At 40.5% G+C, this 17,739-nt stretch overlaps 1 pseudogene; it reads right to left on the bottom strand.

Annotated features, from left to right (window-relative positions):
• Positions 1 to 398: 398 nt before the first annotated feature.
• Positions 399 to 17,739, bottom strand: part of LOC122127781 — a 44,795-nt pseudogene continuing 27,454 nt past the window's right edge.

Consider the following 17,739-nt stretch of genomic DNA (forward strand, 5'->3'; position numbering starts at 1 on the left):
GCAACGAGGAGGTGTCTTCTACAATAGCCACTGAAGTGAGCGAGGCAGAAGGTCAGCTCTTCCAATTGGCAGATGTGGAGAGGATTCTAGAAGGGGATCAAATCCACTGCTTTGGACAGGAGTATCAGTTATTTTTACAGAAAGCAACAGAGAAATTAATTTACTTTTCTGACCACTGAAAAGTGGAAAGATGCTCAAGTTTACCATTTAAAGGAACAACAGACATTTCAAAAATCTCTGTCTAAACTTTGGTTTTCTTAAAAAAAAACACACAAAAAACCAGGTCATCACAAAAAGAAATATAAGTTGAGGCTGTAGGCAGGTGCTGTTCTGTCCGTGGCAGTCTTTTGTGCAAAGTAAGGCGTATTAGAGCTCCAATTTAACTGATGCAGTGGGGTTTACTGCCTCTGCATGCCGAGGCAGTGCACGTCATCTGTCGAAGCCTGGGAGGGGCTGACCATACTTGTCCAAGCACCAGCAGAAGCCCCGCTTTCTGCCTTTGGAGGGGCTACACTGCTTCTTCTTATAAAATCCTTTCTTGTTCCAGCTGGGGATGTGCACACCCCTGGGACTCAGCACACTGAGGAACTTCAGGTGAGTCAGGGTGTTTTCCATCTCTCTAAGGCAGGGACCATATTCTGTCTCCCGTTTGGACTCTGAGGAGAAGGTCTGGGTGTCCATGCTCTGGGACTCATAGTCAACTTTGTAGCGCTGGTTGTCCTTCGCATGACCTTTCTTGATGGTGTCCAGCTTTGCGTGAATGGAATGGAACTTGGAGTCAGGCACCCTATGTGTGGCATGGCTCTCCACGCTCCCTGTGCCTCGGTCCTTCTCTGACTCACTAGCATTTTCTGAGGCGGAGGGCGCCAGCAGCATTAGGCCTCAGTCGGCCGGGATGCTGGCGTTGGCAGAGAACCAGCGGCCATCCAGCAGCGCCTGCAGTGGGCATGGCTCACCCAGTGGCAGCTGGCAGCTGAGCCCCTAGCTGCAGCGTTCTGTGTAGACACCGCATGGCTCGCCCTCGCGCAGAGCACATGTCAGGCAGCAGCCATAGCCTGGCTCGCGCACCAGCTCGGCACACCCTTGCACTGGGCCAGCGCGTTCGCATCACAGGGCTCGCAGCGTACAATGGGACCCTCGTCACCGGCGGCCCGAGGAACAGGGTCTGGGCAGTGAGCAGAGCTGCCCAGAGCGCGGGGCGCCTCTCGATGCATGGCACCTGTCGCAGGGGCCAACTGGAGTAAGTGGTTACCGGGTGAGGCACGCAGTGTGAGATTGCAGGATCTGGAGCGCAACTACTGGTGCTCAGCGTGCAGCTGCCCAGCTCACACCTCAATACCGATAAGTTCTAATATCACCCTTTTTCTGTCTTATAGTAGTCTGGCTGATTTTAATGTAGTTAATCCATTTTGAGTTGATGTTAGTGCAAGCAGAGATCCACTTCTAGTTTTCTGCCTATGGATGTCCAGTTTTCCCAACACCAATAGTTGAAGAGGCTATGATGTGTGTGTATGTGGTGTGTGTGTGTGTGTGTGTGTGTCTGTGTGTGTTGGTCGTGGGGCTTGAACTCTGGGCCTCGGAGCTACCCCCTTGCATTTCATCTCCAGGCTAGTACTTGAACCACAGTTCTACTTCCCATTTTCTTATGGTTTATTGGAGCTAAGAGTCTCATGGACTTGCCTGGCCCTTCTGGCTTTCAACAACCATCCTCAGATCTCAGCCTTCTGAGTAGCTAAATTAAAGGCATGAGCCACAGGCACCCAGCAAGGCTGTTTTTTCCACATTACATCTTTTGCTCTTTTGTCGAATATCAGATGATTGTAAGTATGTAGTTTTATTTCTGGGTCTTTTCATCTTTTTTAATATATTTTTATTGTAAAAATAATGTACAAAGAGATTACAGTTACATAAGGTAGGTAATGAGTTCATTTCCTCTCAAGCATTGTTACTTCCTCCCTTGTTTTTCCCCTACCATCCCTACCCTTCCACCTCCACAACTACTCCTTTCCATCCCACCTCCCCACTCCCTGTATAAATTGTAAAGTTCGTTTTGGAACATAGTGTCTTGATTTCATTGTTAAAATGGGTCAAACTGTATCCCTAGTTAAGCATTTGGTTTTTTTCCTTCACCCCCCAAGCTAGAGAAATGTTTATACAAGATACAGGGCACCAACATCAAAGAAACAAACAAAAAAAAAAAAACGCATAACATAGGTTACAAGATTGGGTGGAAGAATGATGACTGTTGACTTAATTTGATAAGTATTCTATAGTTTTTAATGGTAAGGCTTATTAACTCAAAGGGGGAGCAAAAACATTCAGAATAGTGGAATGTGGCTACTACTCATTTGATGTGTGTGGATAGATTATGATTAATCAAAATATATCTATTAATTTCCAGTGGTAGACTGCTATGCTAACTGGGAGGAGACTTTGGTAATGCCAGGGGTTTGAATACTGGTAATGAAGCAGAATATGAGGGGAGAGCATTTGCTAAGGATGTAACTTCCTAGGCTCATACTAAATACATTGAAGTAGAATGCTAAGTGCTGATCGACGGAGCACCAAATTTTATTTATTGACTTCTTTGTTTTGTGAAGTCCAGGGATTTGAACCTAGAGCCTGGGTGCTGTCCCTTAATTTTTTATCAAGGCTAGTGCTCTACCAGTTGAACACAGCTTCATGTCCGTAATTTTGGTGGTTAATTGGAGATGAGTCTTTCCAAATTTCCTCTTTGGGCTTGCTTCAAACCTGATCCTCAGGTATTAGCCTCTCGAGTAGCTAGCATTCCAGTTGTGAGCCACCAGATTCTGGCTAGAATCACATTTTAAAAGTATATAGGTGAATCAGATGTGTCTAGGTACTATTTGAGCACTTTGGTTCCAGTGGGTCATGTCAGATTTAGAATAACATCAGAATTTTTCTACTTGTAACTCGCAGCATCCAATATCTATATAATTTATTCTGATCTTCATGTCTGATCTTTTTTTCTTCCTTGTACCTTTTTTTCTTACTTCACAAGCAAGCACGTCAGTGATGTTTTCTTTTTCTGAAGCAAGTTACGTCTTTTCCCATCACTGAGGGATGTAGTTGCTGCTCTTACTGCCTGGAGTACCTGCTTCTAGTTAATTGCATGGATGATGGATCTCAGGTTAACTATCTCCTCCTCAGGGATATCTCCTCACATACCCGCTGTGAAATTGTTGCCACAAAACTACCAATGTCATGTCTCTGATTTATAAAAATTATCATGATTTCTGGTTTTCTTTTCAGCATGAAATTGATGAGGAGAGAGCCACATTCACTTGTTTCTCCAACACCTATAATAGTGCCTGGTCCTTAGTGCTCAGGAGCCTTGCATGGGGATCAGCCTTCTCCAGCTCAATTTATCCTAGATTCTGGTCAGGACAGCTCTTGAAGCTGATATCTGGTGGCTAGCAGTCATTCCCTCTCATTCTTAGTGCCTTTCTGTGTTGCTGAGTCCACTTCAGAGAAAGATAAGTGCCTGACACCTATTTGCTGCTATGGAAAGATGGCTATGACACCATACAAGTTATGGGCATTGTTTTGTGAAGCTGTGTGCGGAGACGCCTCCCCACACAAGTTCTCAAAAGCAAGTGTCTCCCATGCCCAGGAGTGCATTCCACAACTCAGCATCCAAACTATCACCTACTCCCTAATGCACTCAGTGTATATTCCCATTTCCATTAAAAAAAGAAAAATCAAGATATGCCTTTGATAATTTGTCATTGAATTACTGAAACAAAGTATATAATTTGGGGGCTGGGAAGGTGGCTCAGTGGTAGAGTGCTTGCCTTGCATGCATGAGGCCCTGGGTTCAATTCCTCAGAACCACATAAGCAAAAAGAAAATAAGCCAGAAGTGGCCCTGTGGCTCAAGTGGTAGAGCGCTAGCCATGAGCTGAAGAGCTGAGGGATAGTACCCAGGCCCAGAGTTCAAGCTGACAACTGGACCCCCCCCAAAAAAAAAGTATATAATTTTATGTATTTGTATGTCTTTGTCCATCTCTCTTGAGCCCTTGACATATTTCTATGTGTTTGCAGCTTGGGAAGGGAAAAAAGGTTTAATTCAGGATAGTCAAAAACATTTTGGGAGGGAATGCCAATTTTCCATCTGATGTTCTACAGATGTCCATCTTGGCACAGGAACTGAGTAGACTGTCATAGCATAAGAGGCTTGTCCTGATTTCTACTGACTTTCCTCTGGGGTCACAGAGTGTGATCCTACTGCATATGTGTCGCTTGGCTACACTTGAGGGACCAGGTCTCCTCTGAAAATCTAATGGCATGGGAGTAAGAGAAACTAAAACTCAGAACTCAGCTTCCCACATCACTAGGATTACAGGCCTGAGTCTCATACACTAACTCATAACTGCCATTTTATACATCGTGTAGCCTGTTTAATTATATTCACCTCATAGACAGATATACAAATATATGTTTAGATTTATTCATCTATTTATAATCAGTGTTATACCTAGAAACACAAAAATATGTATTCATATAATTATAATCAAAGTTATATTACCACTTTCCCCAATAAGGTTTTACACTAATATTATGTGAAAAAATTACTTAAGATTGAAAAAGTTAAAAACCCTTGTAGTATGAAAAATCATATTTGATCTTATATATCATATAATATACTATATAAAATGTAATGAATATAACATGTATTTCCATATAACTGATTTAATTGCTTCCTGATTTTGTTTGTCCATCTATGTAAGCCTTCTTTCTTCTATTGATGATTGCTTATACTTTCCAGTGTTGATATTTCTTATGTATTTTGTCAAATATATTCAGCCCTAAGTAGAATTTGTATGTTAATAGAGCCAAATTTTTCTTCAGTATTTCCCAAAGCACAATGAATATGTATACAGGCTTGAACTCACTGTTGGAAGAAAGTCCCACATACCACTATAAGTATTGTAGCATATGTCCCAATTGACAGAACAGCTTTCTAGGTCATCTGATCTGGTATGTCCTAGATCTTTTGTAGCCACCTTATCACCACATTCAGGCATGGCCTGGCTTCCTTGCAACTAGGGAGTTGCATTTAACCATTCCCTTTATATCCAGTAGGCTCTCTTGTTCATCCCCCTGTCACTCTGTTTTCCCACACACAGAACACATGTGCACAGTGCTTTACATTGTAGGTTGAAAACACATTTAAGGCTCATGAATTGTATAACATAACATAAACATTGACATTTTAATAACGTTAGGAAAATAACTAGAATGATCATTTTACAACAATCAGGACCAAAAAGAAATATAAAGATTTTCTAAATAAGGGGGGAAGCAATCTCTAAATCTGGATTGTCTTCTAAGTTGCCTTCAGAAACAAATTCTGCCTCAGAGTCCTCAAAAGGATCTACTTCCTCATTAAAGGCAGTATTTTCTTCCTGAGTCTAGGAAGGGACAGATCTTATTTCTCAATTGGAAATTGGATCCCCAGCAGAAGGACAGATTGGTCTGGATATTCTGTGAGGACAGATTCCCTTTGCTCAACTGAATCTAGACTTTGGACCTAACTTATTGGTTTTCCTGAACATAGACTGGGGTCATTTTCCATTAGCACATATTTACCCTGCACTCCAAGACCAAAACATTTTTTTACTGGTTTGGATGTGATCTAGGTGAATTGTGGACATCAATGGAAGACATTCTGGATCATCTTCTTCCTTGGCGGTATGTGCAGGTAGGTACACCTATATAACATGAGGAGTTCAGAACCAGTGGGATGTCCACAGGGCTCAAAACCTAGTTGGGCCTTTCTACACATTGAAAAAAGCCTCTATGTTCACATGCTTTCTGGAGTCCTGTGTTGGCTTCCAATCTCCATCAGTCACCATACACGACATCACTGATGGGTTCTTTATCTGGAGTTCAGCAGGAAGTTCTCTACAGTGACACAAACATAAGAATGGAAATAGGTACAGGAGTCTTAGAGTACACTCTAGAAGTTAACGTGTGACTAAACTATGAGGATTTAGTAGGAGAAGCTGTAGAACTTGAGTTTGGACTGAACACTGATGAGAAGGTAAGGTGTTTCTAATGAGTGGTTATGTCCAAGTTCTTTTAAAAAAAAGGAACAGACATTACCCGGCATAGAACATCCATAAAAGGACGTTTTGCCAAGCTGGGTAGTACAAAGGGCTTTTGGCCAAGCAGGCCCATCCCTTGAGACCTAGGTTCCATCCCTACTCACAAGCTCTAAGGCATCTAAACAAGGACTATTTACTCTTTTTCTTGGTCTCACGGGCCATGCGTTGCTCCAGCTGGTCCAGAAGAATATGTAAGCAGAACAGCAAGTCTGAAGAGGGCATGTTGAGCCTGTCATACTGTGTAAGTTTTTTCAGGATGTCAAGTTTCTTGTGCTCATAAAAATCATCAGGGTATATGTCCATCCAAATAGTTAAGATGGAACAATCGATGTTGTGGGCATATTGGTGACAAGGAAAATGAGAGTTTGCTCTCTCCATCCTGAGCCTTCTACTATAGACCCTTTCTGGCAGGACTAGAATGTTGGGAAGTGGGAAGAGACTCCTGGAAGCAGAATGCTCCTCACAACCCACTTCTAGAAATTTCTAATACAATACTCCAAAATTCTCCCTGTGATGGGCAGAGAAAGTTGTTTCCCCACTGTATCTGACTTGCTACACACAACCATCCCTGTCATCAAGGGATTGTGATCCATGGTGGCCTGGTCATAAACAGAAAACCCTGTCATAAAAATGGCTAAAGCAGCGCTGAGAGCAGGTGGCTCATGCCTGTAATCTTAGCTGTTCAGGAGGCTGAGATCTGAAGATCCCAGTTCAAAGCAAATCTAGGCAGGAAAGTGTGTGAGATTCCTATCTCAATAATCCACTAGAAAACTAGAAGTGGCACTGTGGCTGAAACAGTAGAGCACTCGCCTTGAGCTGAAGAGTGCAGGGACAGTGTCCAGGCACAGAGTTCAAACCACATGACCAACAAAAACAAAAGTGACTAAACCCAAAAGAGCAGGTGTATGGCTGACTTTGTAGAGCACCTACCTAAAATACATGAAGCCCTGAGTTTAATTGCAAGGATTGAAAGGAGGAAAGGATATGAAGGAATGGAAGGAAGAAAAGAAGGAAGGGAAGAATTTTGATATAACCAAATACTGGAAAGATGTGAAGTATTAAATAAAGGTATCACAGCTATTTTATATGAAAAGATACTGATTGTTTACTAAAAGACAAATTATAAAATGTGGAATTCAGGCTAAAATACATGTACAATTTTGTTTTTCTGTAAAGTGATACATGCTTCTTTAGTTTAAAAGTAGTAAATGAGGTTAAAAAATGGAAGAGTTGTTAGAAATGAATCATTTCTTATCACTTTTTCTGCTACATTCACCACCTACAAAATTGAAACAATGTTGATCATTTTAATTATTAATTTATTAATTTAATCTTTCATCTTTATTGTATAGTCTATTGTGCACATCGTTTATTTGAACTCTTTTTTTGTTTGTTTTTTGTCCATCATGGGTCCTGAGCTCTGGGCCTGGGCACTGTCCCTTAGCTCTTCACCTCAAAGATATCACTCTACCACTTGAACCACAGTGCCACTTCTGGCTTTTCTGCTTATGTGGTACTGAGAAATCAAACCCAAAGGCTCATACATGCAAGGCAAGCACTCTACCACTTAGCCACCTTCCCAGGTCTGAAATCTATATTTTTTCCTTCAGACATGGGGCTTGAATACAGGGCATGGGTGCTGTCCTAGAGCTTCTTTGCTCAAGGTTAGCACTCTACCATACAAGTTTAAACCATAGTGCCATTCTTGTTTTTTAGCGGTTAATTGGAAATAGCAGTCTCATGGGAACTTTTCTGCCCAGGGCTGGCTTTGAACCACCATCCTCCTTTCTCAGCCTCCTGAGAAGATAGGATTATAGGCGTGAGCCACCTGTACCCTTGTGCTCATTTTTTTTTCTTTTAACTGTTATATAAGTTTAGTTCCCCCACCCAAATACGTGCAAACTGAGATGCAAATTGGCTTTAAATTACAACTTGGCTGAAATTACAAATGATGGAAAATTGTTTTTAACGTTTTTTTAATATGAGAAGCTTGAACTGAGGGCCTGGTTGAAATCCCTGTTCTCTTGTGCTCAAGGCTATCACTCTACTAGTTTGGCCCACAGTGCTCCTTTTAGTCTTTTGGTAACCAGTTAATGAGATAATAGTCTCACAGACCTTCTTACCCAGGCTGTTATTAATCCTCGATTATCAGATCTCAGCCACCTGAGTTGTTATGATTATAGGCTTGAGACACTGGCACCAGTTTTTTTAAAAAGCAACAACAGATTACTTTAGGGGAGGATGGTGGAGGAGAAGCTATAGGCTAAACAAGCTCTCACATAGAAAATAGTTGTAGTGTTCCAGTGAAGAGTCCTAGCCAGAGAATTACCAAGTGTCCCATCACAGTACAGAGAGTTTGGCCAGAGAGGGAAAATCCAGTCAAGGAAACAGATCTGAGCACTTGCCATTTGATGCAGCTGCGGTGGTGGTGGCAACCGTAGCAGCCGAGTCTCCAAAAGAACAACACAGAGTCTGGGACAATGGTGCCAGACGCAGCAGGTGACCGGATTCTACTTAAAACCAGAAAGAACTGACAAGTAGCAGATATCTTCATCCTGCAGATCACAGACCAGAGACAACCCAGGAACCAAGACTCCAGCATAAGTAGAATCCTGACATACTTACTCCTTCTCAGGGAGCAGAGGAGGGAAGGCCACCCTTCCCGCCCTCACCCCCGGAGATCTCCATATTTGATATTGAAAAGGCCCAGCTGAACAGCTAGTTCCAACTCAGGCCTTGGGGAAAAAAAAAAAAACAAAAGAGCCATTTACGAGGTCACAGGAACCTGACCTGAACTGCCAGGCTCAGCTCCTCCCTGGGAAAAGTCACCAAGCCCAGGCAGACAAAGCTCTGCCCCGAGGGGAGTGACTTTCTTCACTGGGTAAACAGAGCCAGAGGCTGCCCCTCCCTACAGCAGCCTAGACAATCAAGTGAAATTCAGTAACCATAAACCCTGAGAATGGCTCCAGGATGGGCTCTGTGAGTGTCTCAGAAGCTACCCCTCAGGGAAAAGCTACAATTTGCTGAAAGGCCTCAACTCTACCCAGAACATAGCCTCATCACAGCATCTTCAAATTAGAGGAAACAGCCATATCCCTCTTTTGTGTAACTCATAGCAGATCTCCTTCTCATTGAACTAGCCTGGGAGGAGGATCACAAAATCCTTAGCATATTTCTGCCTGCTCAAACAAATTGACTTAAGAAACCAATCAAGTCACAGGCAAACCAAACACCACAAGCAGACTAGAGACTGCACCAGGAGACTGGTTACAGACACAGGAAGATACAAGATCTTCGCATCTAATTCTCCCCCCCACCCCAAAAAAAAAAAAAAGAACTCTTTTTTGTTCCTTTTTTAATTTTTAGTTTAAAAAATTGTTTTCTATTAATCTTTTTTTCTCCCCTCCTAATTTTTATTTTAGGTGTATGTGTGTGTGAGTGTGCTTTGTTTAAATCTCTAACGACCTTTTGGTCCTTTTTTCTTTTTTTTCATTCTTTTCATTTTTTCTTCTGTTTCCTTGTTTTTTGTGTGACTTATTTGCTGTTCTGCTCATCCTCAGATATATGCCCATCGTCAAATATTAGACCTTACTCCCATTGTATACACACTTAAACAAGAATTTTATTACTCAATTCAAAACTTCTTAGCCTTAAATTCTGTAATAGCAGTATTATTTCTTTAGACCAATATAATTTTTGAGAATTTTTTGTTTTTAGTTTTTCATGTCTCCTTTCTATCCCTCCCCTCCTGTCATCGTATCTTTTTCTTCAATCAATATCACCTTAAACTTAGATAATTTTAAAGATTCATTTATTAAATTTAATATTTGTTTTTCCCATTTTTTCTTGTCTGTTTTTTTCTTTCTCCTACTATTCTGTCCAATCCATTTCCCTCTTTGAGATTAGAACTTGGTTAAATTCACTTTCCTTTTACCTCTCCACATTCTTCTAATCTTATATTTCCTCATATTTGTCCCTAAATATAATAATTTCTGGTTTGCCAAATTCTTCCTTGCTGTTATTAGCCCTTTAATCCATAGTTGTTTGATGTTGAATAGATTCTATCTGTTGAACTAGATTATATCTGAGTCCTTTTGCCTGTGCAACTACAGGACTTTGGTTGATGTATGCCTTGAAAAAGTATTCTAGCAGAAAATTCGTGTTACTTTCATATCAAATGGGCAGAACAAGCCAGAGAAACACAAGAAAAATCCAAGTCCTGGTATCTCAACTCCCACTCATGATAACCAGTATTCCGGAGGAGAGTTCTCCAAAAACTCAATAAATATTACTGGGAAACATGGTGAATGAACAGATAGAAAACCTGCAAAGGACTCAGTGTGAACATGATAGGGAGAGAGAGGAAGCAAACCAAAAATCAATACAGTAATCTCATGAGCATGAGGAAGCTACTCAAAGGTTGATACAGTAATGCGTGAACAGGTTGACAACACTCAAAGAGAAATAAAGGAATTGTGTGAACAGGCTGAGAACCATCAGAGAAATACAGGAATTGCATGAGCAGGCTGAAAACAGACAAAGAGAATGTCAGGAATTGCGTGAACAGGCTGAGAACAGTCAAAGAGAACTACAGCAATTGCATGAACATGAGGAAGCTAATTAAAGAGTAATACAGGAATTGCAAGGGAGGGACAAGAATAAACAAAGATCAATAGAGGCATTCATGGAATCCATAAACAGACAGCTGAAAGCATTCTGGGAGACCACAAAGGGAATGCTGATTTGAACCCGACAGAAGGAATGGGAGTATAAGGAAACCATAACCAAGCAACTAAGTGATTTGAGAATAAGAACTGAACACCAAATTAAGGAAGTAAAGAAGTCCATACAAGATCTAAAACAAAGCTCCCAAAAAGAATTTGAAGTCATCAAAACCAAACAATTACAAGGAAAATGAATGAAAAACAAAGAAGAAAGTCTTGACAGTAGGTTAGACCATGCAGAAGATCGAATTTCGGTGAATGAAGACAGGCTAGATATTATAGAGAAAGAATGTACAACTATCCAAGACAAATCCAGAAATATGATAGATATATTCAGCAATTGGAAGACACCATCAGAAAGCCTAATCTGAGAACAATGGGTGTAGAGGAGCACCTAGAAACAGAAGATAATGGTCTAGGAAATTTGTTTAACAGGATCCTAGCAGAGAAATTCCCAAACATGCAAAAGGATAGGCCTATTCAGATACAAGAAACGTTTAGAACCCCAAATAGACCAGACGAGAGCAGGACATCCCACCGTCACATTATAATATGCACAAGATCAATTCGGACCAAGGGAAAGATCCTTAAAGCTGTCAAGGAAAAAAGATCAATCATCTATGAAGGGAAAACAATTAGAATAACTTCATTTTTTTCAGCAGAGAAAATTAAAGCAAGAAGAGCCTGGAATGATGCATGCCATGACCTAAAGACGAAGTATGAACCATGAATACTGTAAACAGCTAAATTCTCCTTCATAACCAAAGGTGAAATAAAAACCTTCCATAGCAAAGAAAAACTGAGAAAAAAATATCTCCACCAAACCGTTCCTACAAAAGATACTTAAAGATGTCCTACACAGACAGAACCGACAAGACCACAATAAAGGCAAAGAAAAGGAACCCAAACTGAGAATCCAAAAACCATAGGAAGAACCAAGTTGCCACAGCACCCAAGAAGGTGGATAAAATGGCAGAAACTACCAAACACTTCTCAGTCCTTTCTCTCAACATTAACGGACTTAACTCTCCAATTAAGCGACATACACTGTCTAAATGCATTAAAAAGCAACATCCTTTTATCTCCTGCCTTCAGGAATCACACCTTGCTCATAAAAACAAACACACTTTGAACGTGAAATTCTGGAACAAAATCTACCAAGCAAATGGCCCTCATAAACAGACAGGAATTGCAATCATAATATCAGATAAAATAGACTTCAAATTAAAATTAGTGAGAAGAGATAAAGAAGGTCGCTACATACGAAATAAGGGATGTTTCTTTCAGGAGGATATTACAATAATAAATATATTCGCCAAACAATGGATCACAGAGATTTATCCAACAAATACTACTTTCCCCAAAATCTCAAATTGATCCAAAGACAGGAATTGTTGGGGACTTTAACAGACCACTATCCACACTAGATAGATCAACTCGAAAAAACTCAATAGAGAAAATGCAGATCTAAAGAACTGCCTAGATCAGCTAGATTTAACAGACAACTACTGAATATTTCACCCAGCAGCATCACAATACACTTTTTTCTCACCACTACATGGAACATTTTCCAAAATAGACCACTTATTTTATTGTGAAAATACTGTACTGAGGGGTTGCAATTACATGGGCAAGACAATGAGTACATTTCTCATAAAGCATTGTAGCCTCCTCCTTTGTTTTCCCTTCCCATCCCATTCTCCCCCCGTCCCACCACCCAACCCTCATTCCCCCACCAAAGTTGTAAAGTTCGTTTTTGACATAATGACTTGTACGTCTCGTTGCAATGGGTCCACCTATATGCCTATTTAAAGGATTTGTTTTTTCCTTTCCCCTCCACAAATGATAACAACATCAAATACAGTGAAAGCAGGGGTTATACAGTGGTGGAGGCACATACAAAGCAACAAAGAAATGATCTTATAAATGTTTTAGAAACAATTGCATGAAAGAAAAAAAACATTTGAATAAATATCTTAGGGTTCATTTCCGTAAAATCAATTTATCTGACCTTTTCTGCTTGACTCAGACTGATACTAGTTATTAGAAATAGGGGAAGCTATGGGACCTAGGTTTCTTTGGGCCTGCCTTACTTCACTTAATACCGTTTTTCCCAAATCTTTCCATTTCCTAACAAATGAGGCAATGTCATTCTTTCTGATGGAGGCATAGAATTCCATTGTGTATATATACCACATTTTCGTGATCCATTCATCTACTGAGGGACATCAGGGTTGGTTCCATATCTTAGCTATGGTAAATAAGGCTGCAATAAACATAGTTGTGCTGGTAACTTTCTTGTAGTTTTGTTTGTGAACATTTGGTTAAATGCCCCAAAGTGGGATTGCTGGATCAAAGGGGAGCTCTATGTGGAGTTTTTTGAGGAAACTCCATACTACTTTCCAAAGTGGTTGTAAAAGTTTATACTCCCACCAACAATGCATTAAGGTTCCCTTATGTCGACATGCCCTCCAGCATCTGTTATTATTAGAGTTCTTGATTCTACCCATTCTGACTGGGGTGAGGTGGTATTTCAATGCTATTTTGATATGCATTTCTTTTATTGCTAGGGAGGTTGAATATTTCTTCATATGTCTATTGGCCATCCTTCTTTCCTCTTCAGAGAAGTTTCTCTTTAAGTCTTTAGCCTACTTATTTATTGGGCAGTTTTTTCTTTGAAGGTTTGCTGTTGGGGGGGTTAATTTTTTGAGTTGCAGGTATATTTTTGATATGAGACCCTTGTCTGTTGTATGGCTAGTGAAGACCTTCTCCCAATCCATGGGCTTTCTATTGATCTTGCTAGCTATGTCCTTTGCCATGCAGAAGCTATGCAATTTCATGCAATTCCATTTGTTCAACCCTTCTTAGATTTGTTGTGCTTCTGGGTCTCTATTAAAAAAATTTTGGCCTTTGTCTTTGGATCTATGTGGGATTTGAGGGAAAGTAGTGTTTCTTGGATAAATTTGGGAGCTCCGTTGTTTGGTGAACAGATATTTATTATTGTAATATCCTCCTGAAGGACAGATCCCTTAATGAGTATGTGGAGACCTTCTTTATCTTTTCTCACTTATTTTAATATGAAGTCTATTTTATCTGGTATTGGGATTGCAACTCCTGCCTGGTTATGGGGGCCATTTGCTTGGTAGATTTTGTTTCAACCTTTCACATTGAAAATGTGTTTGTTTTTACAGGCAAGATGTGACTCCTGAAAGAAGCAGATAGAAGGATGTTGCTTTTTAATCCAAGTAGGCAGTCTATGTCGTTTAATTGAAGAGTTAAGTCCGTTAATGTTGAGAGATATGACTGATGTATTTGGGAGTTGCTGCCATTTTATCCACCTTCTTGGGGGCTGCGGCAACTTGGTTCTGCCTATGGCTCTTGGATTCTCAGTTTGGGTACGGTTGCTTGGCCTTTCTTGTGATCTAATTGGTTATGAAGGAGAGTTTATCTGAGTACAGTATTCTTGGTTGACATTTGTTTGTCTTTAGGGCATGGCATACATCATTCTAGGCTCTTCTGGCATTAATTGTTTCTGCTGAGGAATCTGAGGTGATTCTAATTGGTTTCCCTTTGCCGGTGATTAAGCTTTTCTCCTTGACAGCTTTAAGGAAATTTTCTTTGGTCTGAATTGAACGTGTGTAGATGGTGGCATGCCCTATCCTGGTCTCATCTGTTTGGTGTTCTAAAAGCTTCTTGTATCTGAATAGGCCTATCTTTTTGCATGTTTGGAAAGTTCTCTGCTAGAATCCTGTTAAACAAATTTCCTAGACCATTAACTTCTATCTCTACACCCATTATCCTCAGATTAGGCCTTTTGATGTTGTCTTCCAATTGTTGAATAGCTCTATCATATTTCTTGGATTAGTCTTGGATGATTGTATGTTCTTTCTCTATAATAACTAGGCTGACTTCAATCCCTGAAATTCCATCTTCAGGATGGTCTAACCTACTATCAAGTCTTTCTACTTTGTTTTTTATTTCTTTTCCTTCTAGTTGGTCGCCTTTGATGGCTTCAGATTCTTTGTTGTAGTTTTGTTTTAGATCTTGTATGGACTTCTTTGCTTCCTTAATTTGGTGTCAGTATTTATTCTCAAATCACTTATTTGATTAGTTATGGTTTCCTAGGACTCCCATTCCTTTTGTTGGGTTACGTTCAGCATTCCCTTTTGTGGCCTCCCTAACTTGTTTGAGCTCTCTGTTTATGGATTCTTTGAATGCCTTTAGTGATCTTTCTGTATTCTCATCCTGCTCTCTCAATTCCTCTATTACTCTTTGATTAGCTTATTCATATTCACGCAATTCCTGTACTTCTCTTTGAGTGTTTTCAGCCTGCTCAGGCCATTCATGACTTTCTCTTTGACTGATCCCAGCCTGCTCATGCAATTCCTTCATTTCTCTTTAAGTGTTCTCAAGCTACTCTCCCAATTCCTGTATCGATCTTTGAGTAGCTTCCTCACACTCATGATATTCTTTGTTTTGCCTCCTCTCTCTCCCTATCACGCTCATACAGAGTACTTTGCAGGTTTTCAATCTTTTCATTTACCATGTTTACCAGTAGTATTTGTAGACCTTTTGGGGAACACGTTTATGGATTATTCGTTATCTTTTTTGTCCCCTGAGTATTATGAGTGGGAGTTGAGATACCTGAACTTGCCATTTTTCTTGTGTTTTTCCAGATTGCTCTGCCCATTTGGGATGAAAATAAACCACCTTTGTGCTAGCACACTATTTTAAGGCAAGCATCAACCAAAGTCTGTAGTTGCACAGTCAAAAGTCTGCAGATACAATATAATTATATATATATATATATATATATATTCAACTTCAAACAACTAAGTATTAGTGGGCCACGAACCGCAAAGAATAAGTTGGCAAACATAAATTATTAGGTTTAGGGAGAGATGTGGTAAAAATAGGCATAAAGAGATGTGGAAAGGCAGTGGGAGAGTTAACATAACAAATCCTAAACTCAAAGCGAGAAATAACTTGGATAGAATGATAGTAGAGAGAGAAAAAAAGAAGAAAGAGAAAGAAATAAAGACAAGAAAAAACAGGAAAACAAACATTAAAATTAAGAATTGCAACACTTAAAAATTATGCAAATGAAGACATAATATTCAGAGAAGAATGTGGATAGAATAAGAGAACAGGAGGGATAGAAAGGAGATGTGGAAAAGTTAAAAATAAAAGTGCTAAAAATATTATATAGGTATTAAGAGGCAGTACTGCTATTAAGGAATTTAAGTCTAAGCAGCTTTAAACTGACTAATAAATTTCTGGATTAAGTGTGTGCACAATGTGTCTAAAGTCAAATAATCAACTACGGGAATATATGAGGATGAGAACAGCAATTAAGTCATGCAAAGCATCAAAGAGAAGAAAACGTGTAAAGAACAAGAAGGAAAGAAAAAAAGGATCAAATGATCACTAGAGTTAAACAAAAAAAAATTTATTTTAAAAGATAAAAAGAGAGAGTTCTGGGGCTGGGAAGGTGGCTCAGTGGTAGAGCGCTTGCCTTGCATGCCTGAGGCTCTGGGTTCGATTCCCAGCACCACATAAGCAAAAAGAAAAAAGCCGGAAGAGGCGCTGTGGCTCAAGTGGTAGAGCGCTAGCCTTGAGCTGAAGAGCTGAGGGACAGCCCCCAGGCCCAAAGTTCAGGCCCCATGACCGGACCCCCCCCAAAAAAAGAGAGAGTTCTGGGAAGATGGCAGAGGAGAATCTGAAGGTAAAACAATCATTCACATAGAAAGCAGTTTTAGAGTTCCATTGAACAGTCCTAAGCCAGAGAATCACAACAAGTGTGCCATCACAGGACAAAGAGTTAGGACAGAGAGGGAAAATTCAGACAAGGAGACAGATCTGAGCTCTTGCTGAAGCAGCGGGGGCGGTGGGGGCGGAACCCACCATACCTGAATCACAGAGAGTCTGGGACTAAGGAGCCAGACACAGTGGGCGAGCGGATTCTACTCAACACCAGCAAGAACCAACAAGGAATGCACATCTTCACCCTGCAGTTCCCAGACCAGAGACAACACAAGAACCAAGACTTGGCATGAGTAGAAGCCTGATGTCCTCACTCCTTCTCAGGGAGCAGAGGAGGGAAGGCCACCCCTCCCCCCCCAGTACTGGAGATCTCCATCTTGGATACCGACAAAGCTCAGCGGAGCTGCTAGCTCCAACTCAGGCCTTGGAAGAAAACTAGAGTCATTTAGCAGGTCACGAGAACCTAAGCTGAACTGCCAGACTCAGCTCCACCCAAGGAAAAGTTAGCATGCTTGGGAGCCAGCCTTAGGAGTGGCTTTCTTCACTGGGTAATCAGAGCCAGAGATTACTCCTCCCTTTAGCAGCCCTGACAATTGAAATTCAGTAAACATAAACCCTTAGAATGGCTCCAAGCTGGGCTCTGTGAGTTTCTCACAAATTAGCCCCCCGGAAAAGCTACTGATTGCTGAAAGGCTTCAACTCTACCCAGAACCTAGCCTCATCACGGCTTCTCCAAATTTGAGGAAAAAGCCATCTCCCTCTTTTGTGATACGCAAAGCAGATCTCCCTCCCATTGAACTAAACTGGGAGGAAGATCGCAAAATCCTGGGTAAAGCAGAGCATTTTTCTGCCTGTTCAAACAAACTGACTTAAGAAACCAACAAAGCCACAGAACCACAAGCAGACAAGAGACTCCAACAAGAGGCTGGTTATGGACAAAAGGGAGATGCAGGATTTTCCCCAACCCTCCCCCAAAAATGAAAGAACTTTTTTTTCTCTTCTTCATTGTTTTGTAACTTTCATAAATTTTTTTTTCTTTTCTAAAAAAAAATTTGTAATTTTTATTGAAAATAATTGTTTTCTAGTAACTTTTTTTCCTATTATAATTTTTATTTTAGGAGT

Source organism: Dipodomys spectabilis, unplaced genomic scaffold (assembly GCF_019054845.1).
Source record: "Dipodomys spectabilis isolate Male_0828 unplaced genomic scaffold, ASM1905484v1 ptg000312l, whole genome shotgun sequence".
Lineage (NCBI taxonomy): Eukaryota > Metazoa > Chordata > Mammalia > Rodentia > Heteromyidae > Dipodomys > Dipodomys spectabilis.